At 43.1% G+C, this 9,980-nt stretch overlaps 1 non-coding gene across 1 annotated transcript; it reads left to right on the top strand.

The window, feature by feature from the left end:
* The first annotated feature begins 284 nt into the window (after positions 1-284).
* trnar-ucu (transfer RNA arginine (anticodon UCU)) lies at positions 285-375 on the top strand. The gene is given in 2 exon segments: positions 285-321; positions 340-375. It is a non-coding gene; the product is annotated as a tRNA-Arg (tRNA).
* The last annotated feature ends 9,605 nt before the right edge of the window (positions 376-9,980 follow it).

Genomic DNA, 9,980 nt, shown 5'->3' with positions numbered 1-9,980 from the left:
CTTCCGACCAAAATGAATCACTTCATCCTTCTCTGCAAAAAAATTCAGCCACCACTTGTCCGCCCTGCTTTCCAATCTATGTCTCTTTGAAGGAAATTGCTATTTCTTTCGAACTTCTATAGCTCCGTTCACAGCCACAGGACGCCTAAAACACTTCACAGGTAATGAGTGCTTTTGAAATGTCGTCATCGTTCAAATGGAGGAAATTGCTGACCTTTTGAACATTGTGTTCTGCAGTGTCAGAAATTCCCTTGTGTCGAATGGCAAATAGGGACTGCATCTCTGGCTCTGTGGCGCAACGGATAGCGCGTTGGACTTCTAGCTGCTGTTATATAAGAGATTCAAAGGTTGTGGGTTCGAGTCCCACCAGAGTCGATTTTTAGATAAAGGTTTGAAGCAAATCAGCAACTGGATCATCCATGTTCTCAGTTGCCGTCACCAACCTCCATCTGTACAGGTAAATCCAGTCACTCTCCGCTTTCCAATCTGAACCACTTAACAAGAAAATTCGCCACCTAACAGTGAAACAGGTGGCAAATGGAGTGGAGCCGCTTCACCGTTACAAGGATACAGAATTGGCTGAGTGGCAGGAAACAGAGGTTGGTGGTAAATGGATGTTTTTCAGCCTGGCGGAAGGGTTGGGACCTTTGCTTTTCCTGATAAATATCAATGACCGAGACCTTTATTGGGCATAAAATTTCAACGTTTGCAGAAGATACAAAGCTTGGAAGCATTATGGAGAGTGTGGAGGATAGTGTAGAACTTCAAATGGACTTGGACCTGTTGGTGGAAATGGAGAGACAGGTGGCAGATGAAGTTCAATGGAGAGAGGTTTGGTTGGTAGAACATGGAGAGACAACATAAAATGAAGGATACAACTCTAAGGGAGGAGGAAAAGCAGAGGGACTTGGATGTTTATCTACCTAAATTATTGAAGGTGGCAGGACAGGTTGAGAGAGTTTTTCCATGAACCATACAGTATCCTCGGCTTTATGGATAAAAGGATAGAGTGCAAGAGTAAGAGGCTATGTTGAATTTGTATAATTCATGAGTTCAGCCTCAACAAGAGTATTGTGTCCGGTTCTGGGCGCCACTCTTCAGTGAGGGTGTGAAGGTGCTGGAGAGATTGCAGAAAAGATTCACGTGAATGGTTCCAGGGACGAGGAGCTTCGGTTATGAGGATATGTTGGAGAAGATATGGCTGTTTTCCTCAGAGAAAAAAAAGGCTAGGAGGAGATTTGATAGAGGCGTTCAAAATCATTAGAAGTCTGGACAGAGTAGATAGGGAGAAATTATTTTCACTCGTGAGAGGATCGAAAATGACATTTGATTAGTAAAAAAAAGCAGACTGGTTTCAGAAGTTTTTTTTTATATTATTATTTTGATGTGAGTGATTAGGGCCTGGAATGCACTGTCTAAGAGTATGATGGAGGCATGGTCAACTGAATCATTCAAAAGGGAATTATAATGTTATCTGAAAATGAAGAATGTGTAGGGTTATGGGGAGAAGGTGGGGCAATGGTTCAAGAGTTGTTCATTCGGAGAGCCTGTGAAGACCTGATGGGCCAAATGTCCTCTTTCTGTGCCGAAACAATGCAGTTTTTCGGTGATATATAGCCAACGAGCATCAGTGACACGCAGCATAACATTACTTCCCATAACTGCTCTGTCATCTTTCCAAACTGTTTCTGACAGACAGCATGGAACAAGAATGATGTGAGTCTACACCCCTGAACATCAAGGCCAACACGAATATCACAGCTGGAATGAACAGTTCCTGTTGCAGCTTTAGATCAGACATTGGATTATCACATGCGCTCTGTCAGACTGCATGTTCCTTCAGTCAAATTTCCAATTGGACACATGGAATGAGCGGCTGTGTGAAAATTAATGGTCCGGGGGTGGATTTCATTTCTGCCAGACTGGATTCTCAGTTCCATTCCCAGACATTTCCCTTTCTCTTTCTGAATCCAAACTTGGTCCCTTATTCATTTCCGCTTGTCATTGTTTCATCACCGGCCACGTTTCTATCGGTCTGAGCCTTTAGCTCTGCAATTCCTTCTAGAAACGGCCCCAATAGCCAACCACCACCCCCACCCCGACCCCCACCCCCAGCCCGCTTAAGACCCTCTTAAAATCCATCCCTTTGACCAAGGTTTTGTTCAGATGCCTAAATTTATGACTCAGTGTCGAATGTTGCTTGACTGAGCTCCTTTGAAGAGCTTTGGGAATTTTTATTCAATCGCCGTTCTGTTTTTGAAATTGTTCAAATTTGGATAAATTAAGTTTCGGAATCAATTTTGTTAAAATTTTCCTCGAATTTGCTCCAATTGTTTCGCGTTGTGAAACTCCTGCCATGAGGTGTTCACATGATGACCAGTTTGATAGAGTAAATCAGGAGAAACTGTTCCCACTGACGGAAGGGCCGCTAACCAGAGGGCACAGTTTGACCCTGATTGGGAAATGAGTCAGGAGAGAGATGAGGAGAATGTATTTTACACAGGGCGTTGTTGTGAAATGGAAGCTTTCTGGACGGGTGGTGGAAGCAGATTCAATAATAACTTTTAAAAGACATTTGGAGAAATACCTGAAAGGAAATACAATGCAGGACTATGGGGAAAGAGCTTGGATGTGGGAATAATCATATCGCTCAACCAAAAACGCAGCACAGGCGGAATGATCTCTGCCTGTCCTGTATCATTCTATGATTCATGGATAGAAATCAGTCCTACATCCTGTGGGGCAAGAAGGGTGTGAGAAGCTGGCATGAGAATTGATCCCGTGGGCGCGGAATGGAAAAGGTAAAATATTGTCATCGTTCAGGAAATAGTAACTGATTTGCAGGTATGACTATGTCTGTTTAAATGTGGTTTGTTACCAGTTCCAGATTATTGAATTTAACGGGTTGTGTTATCAGGCAAGGAGCTTACTATGATATAAAAACAGGAAATGCTAGAAACACTCAGCAGCAACTATAATTGGAAAACGGATTAATATTTCAAGTTAATGATACTTCAGCAGAACTGAGGAAAGAGAGAAATGTAATAGGTTTTGAACAAGAGAAAGAGTTTGGGGCTGCGAAGAGGTTGAAGAAAAGCGCAGGTATGTGATGGTGTAGGTGCCCGGAGAGATGAAATTACAAAAAAAAAGTATCACGGGGCAAAAGCCAAAGGGAACAGACAAAGAAACAAACGATTGGCCCAGATGAGGTGTGAATGGCTGGATAGCAGCCGTTCAATTGCAATGAGAAAGAATAGAGAATGAGGGAAAAGACGAAATAGCAAAAAACACATGAAACAAGATGGAGGTAGAGTTTATAATCTAAAAATATTGAACTCAGTGTGAGTCCTGAAATCTGTCGGGTGCCGAGTTGAAAGATGACCGTGTTCTTCCTCGGGCTTAAGTTAATCTTCATTGGAACGGTGCAGCAGACCAAGGGCAGAAAGGTCAGAGTGGGAGCAAGGTGGCGAATTGAAATTACAAGTGGCAGGAAAGTCGGAGTCAGGCTTGCGGACTGAAAGGAGGTGTTGGCAAAGCGGTCACTCAGTCTGTGGGGCCTCATCAAGTAGCGGAGGCCATATTGTGAACACCAAATACATTATGTTAAATTGAAAGCAGGACAAGTGTATCATTGTTACACTTGGAAGGAGTGTTTGGGGCCTTGAATGTTGAGAAGGGAAGAGGTAAAAGAAGAGATTCAATTCATGCAGTTGCATGGGATTGTGTCCTAGAAAAGGAAAGGTGCACTGAGGGAGCACCAGCTGTCGCCGAGTGAATGGTCGCTTTAGAATGGTGATTGTGAAGGAGAAGGGAGGGTGTTTTTGGTGGTCATATCATGCTGGCTGTGGTGGAAATGTCGGAGGATAATGTGTCGAAAATGGAAACGGGCGGGCTGAACGGTGAAAACAAGCGCCACTGAATCAACTCCGCTCAGTTGACACAGGATACAATAATCCGCATTTCCCGGTCAGCAGCAATTACCACCTCACACAAAGATTTTGCCTCCCCGATATTCCTGCACATTTCTCCAGGGATCTTGCCGCCTGATGTCGGAGAAATGTGCAGTCCTGCTCCCATCTAACTCCCCCATCTAAACCCAACGGCAGAGTCATGGAACGAAAGGACGTGGCCCCTTTATACAGCATTAGCTGCCATATTCTGGTCGTTTAAATATCGAGTCATTGACTGTGGGTGACCGAATACATGACTGACTGGGTGAGTTGGTGAGGCAGTTTCTGTGTACAGACTGTGTACAGTTTTAATCTCCTTAGTTAAGAAAGGATATCATTGCATTACAGCAAGTCAGAGAAGATTCAGTCGACTGTTTCCTGGAATGGAAGGGTTTTCTTTTGAGGAAAGGTTGAGGCGGTTGGGCCTATACCCATTGGAGTTTAGAGGAATGGGAGATGATCTTATTGAAAGATATAAAATCCTGAGGGGACTTGACAGGGCGGCTGCTGAGACTATGTTTTCTTTTGTGGGAGACTCTACAATCAGGTGACTCAGTTTAAAAATATCGGGCTCTCCCATTTCAGACTGACAGAAGGTAATTTATTTTCTCTCTCTCTCAGTGGGACATTAATCTGTGGATTTCTCTTCCCCAGAGGGCAGTGGAGGCTGGGTCATTGAAAATGTTCAAGGCTGAGTTGGAGATATTTTTGACAAAGGAATGAATAAAGAATTATGGGGGGCAGACAGGAAAGTGGACTTGCGGCCACATTCAGATCAGCCATGCTGGAGCAGCTTCGAGGGGCTGAATGGCCTCTTGCTGCTCCTGATTTTCGTGTTCTTGTTCTTGTGTGCCTCTCTCGGTACTGCTGTCCCTGTCCTGCTCACCGTATCGCTTGCCGGACTGCTCGGCGCCTCAGTAACCTCCCGCTCTCCGGCCTGCTCCCTACCCCTCAGCGCCTCACTTGCTGTTCTGCTTGTCACCATCTCCTCAATTCTTGTGGTGAGATGGGCGGCGACAGGGGTCAGGAGGGAGTTGCAGAGTGGGAGGTGAGCGGCTTGGTAGTCGTGTAGCGAGCGGTGCGGCATAAGGGTCGGCGTGTAGCGCAATGAGCGAGGCGGCGAGGGTCTGGGGTCAGGGCACCTGGCATTCGGGAGCAGGGTAGTGAGTGGGAGGCAGCAAGTGGGCGACAGTCAACGGCTGAACAACGAGGACATCAGCGGTGGGAGGAGCGGCGCACGCACCGGCAGACTGAGTGGGTGCCGAGTTCCTGTTCCAGCTCGGTGTCAGGAGTTACAGTGTAAAACTGATCACAATTCTAGCATTGCTGAGTTCTGATGAAATGTCATTGACCTGAAAAGTGAACACTCTTTCACTGTCCACGTTGCTGCCTGCCATGAGGTGCAATTCTTAATTGTTTTCTGGTGTTACGACAGAAACCCAAAAGGAGGGTTGACGCACTCTGGAGGACAATGAATACACATAGCGGTTATCTCACTTACCTGTGGAAGGCTCGTTGGTCCAGAGGTATGATTCTCGCTTCGGGATTTTCGTTAAATGATCATGCGAGAGATCTCAGTTTCAAATTCTAGACGAGCCCTCGTGTGTCACCACTTGAAATCCAAATTTCTTTGCGAGCGAAAAGGCGGGTTTTACTTAAGCCGGGGCGAGGTTTCAGAACCTGAGAAATCATTACAGCGAAATTATCACTAAAACAGGTGGAGTAAATGAAGAAACTGTTGCTCATGTAGTTGGACGGTTAATTTATCCTAATAAGAGAAGTTTAAGTGTTAATTTATCCCTAGAAGAGAATGAGTGTAACTGAAGCTTGAGTTTTCTTTCCGTCTCCATGGACACTGCCTGGCCTACGGTGTTGTTCTTCAATGGTCTCTTTTACCTATAGTGCTCTGAACGAATGGCTGATCTGTTTTGGGTGCCAATGAATGTCTATATTGGCTGAGTTATATACATGCAGTTACATTATTGGTCTCGCTGTGTGATTCTCGCTATGGGACGTTTCATAAGTGAGAATGTGAGCGGTCGCTGTTTCAAATCTGAACCGAGCTCTCACGTGTTATTTGACGTGTAAGTCGCTCAGTGCATTGTCTAAAACTCATTGCAGTCTAGGTGGAGCGGTTTGCTTATACTAGCGAAATGAGCCCATCATTGCAGAGAATGCATGAATGAAACACACATGAATGAAATGAAGACAATTTGAAAAAAAAACAATCGCACTGTGATGTTACCCGAACACACCAATGACACAAACCCATTTTCTGGATGAGTGCATTCGACTGTCGTATTCTTTGAGAGAATTGTAGTCTTCACTAAGAGAATTGTAAGCTTCTCTGAGAGAACTGTAATCGTCTCTGAGAGAATTGTAACCTTCTCTGAGAGAATTACAAACTTCACTGATACAATTGTAGCCTTCACTGAGAGAATTGTAATCTCATTTGAGAGAATTATAATCTTCACTGAGAGAATTATAATTTTCACTGAGAGAATTATAATCTTCAATTAGAGAATTATAATCTTCACTGAGAGAATTGTAATCTTCACTGAGAGAATTGTATTCTTCTCTGAGAGAATTGTAATCTTCACTGAGAGAATTGTAATCTTCACTGAGAATTGTAATCTTCACTGAAAATTGTAATCTTCACTGAGAGAATTGTAAGTTTCACTGAGAGAATTGTAATCTTCACTGAGAGAATTGTAATCTTCACTGAAAGAATTGTAATCTTCACTGAAAGAATTGTAATCTTCACTGAAAGAATTGTAATCTTCTCTGGGAGAATTGTAATCGTCTCTGAGAGGATTGTTACCTTCACTGAGAGATTTGAAATCACTGAGAGAATTGTAATCGTCTCTGAGAAGATTGTAATCTTCTCTGAGAGAATTGTAATCTTCTCTGAGAGAATTGTAACTTCTCTGAGACTGCCAGGTCTGGTAGCCCCATAGTTTGATTTTGATGTGATCATGTTTTGTTTGTATCCTAGGAGTTGCACTGAGCAGAAAGTGAACCGTTTCACCTCGATCGATATTTTGGTGTAAAGGTAATAAACAATTTCAGGAGAAGGTATTTGATAGGCTGAGTGTGCTTAAAGTTGATTAGGGCCAGACTCAGGCGGGATGCATCCAGAATACTGAGGGAGGAGAGCAGGAATTACAGGGATGCTGGACACAATTTTCCAATATTCCTTAGACTCACGGTGGTGACAGCGGAGTGGAGAATTGCTTTTGTTGCATCTATGTTCAAACAAATGTGTAAGGATAAGCCCAGAAACTACAGGGCAGTCAGTTTAACCTGGGTGGTGAGCTACCTTTCAGATAGGAAAATTCCTGACAACATGAAAATTACCTCGGGAAAATACACATTAATAAGTAAAAGCAGCATGGATTATGTTATGGTCCCAGCTGAAAAATCCTAAACCCAGAGTGGAACCCAGCTTGATAGATCCTAACTTTTATTTGTTTGTTTAAATACGTGGAAAGTAGCTACTGAACAGAGTCACAGGAGTCAGCTGATCATCTTTTAACAAAAAATAAATAAAACATTTATTCAAAAAGCAAAAATTATCTATGTTCCAAAACTATTTCACCCACAACTATACCTTTACAGGTGTATACAGATTTGTAAGGATAACGTAAGTTACAAAAGCTATCTTATACTTTCATTTCCACACTAATTACACAGTCCCTGTATCAATAGGCACCCTGTGGTCAGGAACGCCAGACCCTGAAACCAGGTGACAGATGCCACCTTCACCAGCAGATGCCACCTTCACCAGATGCTCTGGATCTCTCCTCAACTCCCTCCAGATGCTTGTCAAACCATGAGTCAACCAGCTTCACTGCACTCCATCTTTCACACGAGGATTTCCAATCTCTGCTCTGCACACTTCGCCTTGGAATCTTTTCCCAAACCAATGCTTTCACTCCGACGTGTTCCGCAAGAGTTCAGCTCCAGTGTTTAGAACTGTCCTTGCAATGTTCCTCACCCCTGAGTCACCACATGCATACAAGCTGTCTTCCACGCACTCTCTGTCATCAACTCAGCTGTGAACAGTACACTGCTACTTCACCTACCCATGGCAAAGATTTAAAGACCTTCAGTTGTCTCTTTGGGCCTTCTTGCCCCTTTCCAGTTGTTCTCACTTTAAATCTGTTTCCTGCAGCTTTTGATTCTTTAACACTTAAACTTGGAGCCTTTCCCTCTGCTCCTCACTCTTAAATTCATTAACAGGACATTATTCAGGTTCCCATCCTTCCTTTGACCAGAAGGTCTGCTTTGGACTTTCCCCTCTTCCACTCCCCTGGATTTTGGGGTTTTTCTTTAGCTTGGGACTAACTATCTGCCCCCTTTTCCAGTCTCTCTTGGCAGCAACTTTCAAAAACCAACTGAGGTCCGCAACCTCCAAGTGAAAACTGCTGTTTCTCTTCTTCTGCGTGTGTGTCTGTGGGAGGGACCTGCCTCTCAGCCTCCCTGTTGCTAGGCAACAGCCCGAGTTGATGTGTTTGCTTCACTTCTTAACTCGTAAACCTCATTAGAAATGCAAATACCTTTTTTAAACGAAACTAAAACTCCATTTGACCTTTCTTAACACACATACAGAAAAAAAAATCAAACTTAAACTTTAAAGCTAAAACTCATTCCTAACAACTACAAACACCAACATAACTTACTTAAGCCGCTCTATTTCCTAACAATTTGATAAGAACAAATCATGTTACTTTACTTTGGTTAGTTTTTTTTGATGCAACAACAAAGTGTTTTGACGAGGGTGAAGACATTAATGTGATTTACATGGATTTGCAAAAGGCATTTGATAAAGTGCCGGACAAAAGACTTCTGAGGTAAGATAGAACTCATTGAATAGAAGGGATAGTAGCAGCTCAGATACAAAATGAGCTGAGTGACGGTAACCAAAGATTTGTGGTGAACTGATGCATTTTGGACTGGAGAAAGTTATCTTGTGGAGCTCCCTACGTCTCTCAGGGACTTGCGGGATATGGGGAACGGGTGGAAAAATAGAGTTGAGGCCCAAGGTCAACCATGATAGCGTTGAATGGCAGAGAAGGCGTGATGGGCCATGTAGTCTTCTCCTGCTCCTATTTCTTGTGTTGTTGTATCCAGTCTTAGGGCCCCTGCTTTTCCTGTTATTTATTAATCACACAGACCTTGTTGCAAGCTCACAATTCCAACATTTGCCAATGATACAAAAGTCAGAAGCATGGCGAACTGTGAGGAGGACAGAGTAGAACTCCAATGGGATCTAGAAATGTTGATGGAATGGGCAGACAATTACCAGATTAAATTTATTGCAGAGTAACCTGGTGTCATTCCTTTTGGGAGGAAGAACAGAGAGAGACAACATGAAATAAAGGTTACAGTTCTAAAGGGATTGTGGGAATAGAGGGATGTGGACGTATATGTGCATAAATCATTTATCGTGACAGGACAGGTTGAGAGAATAGCCAGTAAAGTGTAGAACGTCATTGGCTTCATCAATATGGCATAGAGTAAAAAAACAAAGTTACGTGAAGCCTGTAGAAAACACTGCTTCGACCTCACCTGGAGTATTGTATCTAATTCTGTGCAACACAATTTAGCAAGGATATGAAGGCATTAGTGAGATTTCAGAAAAGATTCACAAGACAGGTTCCAAGCATGAGGAACTTCATTCACATTGAATGATTGTAGATGTTGGGAATGTGTTTCATGAAGTGAGGAAGTTTGAGAGGAGATTTGATAGAGGTATTCAAAATCACGAGTGGTCTGGACAGAATAAATACGGGTTAATTGTTGGATTAATGGAATGATCCAGAACAAGAGGACACAGATTTAAGTTAATTTACAAAATAAGCAATTACAACATAAGGATTTTTTTTTCATGCAGCATGTGTTTAGGATGCAGAATGTACTGCCTGAGAGTGTGGTGGAGGCAGGGACAATTGAAGTTTTCAAAAGGGAATTGGATCTTGATCTGAAATGTAGAATGTTCAGTGTTAGAGGGAAAAGGCTGTGGAGTTC

This window comes from Cetorhinus maximus, chromosome 31 (assembly GCF_964194155.1).
Source record: "Cetorhinus maximus chromosome 31, sCetMax3.hap1.1, whole genome shotgun sequence".
Classification (NCBI taxonomy): domain Eukaryota; kingdom Metazoa; phylum Chordata; class Chondrichthyes; order Lamniformes; family Cetorhinidae; genus Cetorhinus; species Cetorhinus maximus.
This window is presented reverse-complemented; position numbering and strand designations above follow the sequence as displayed.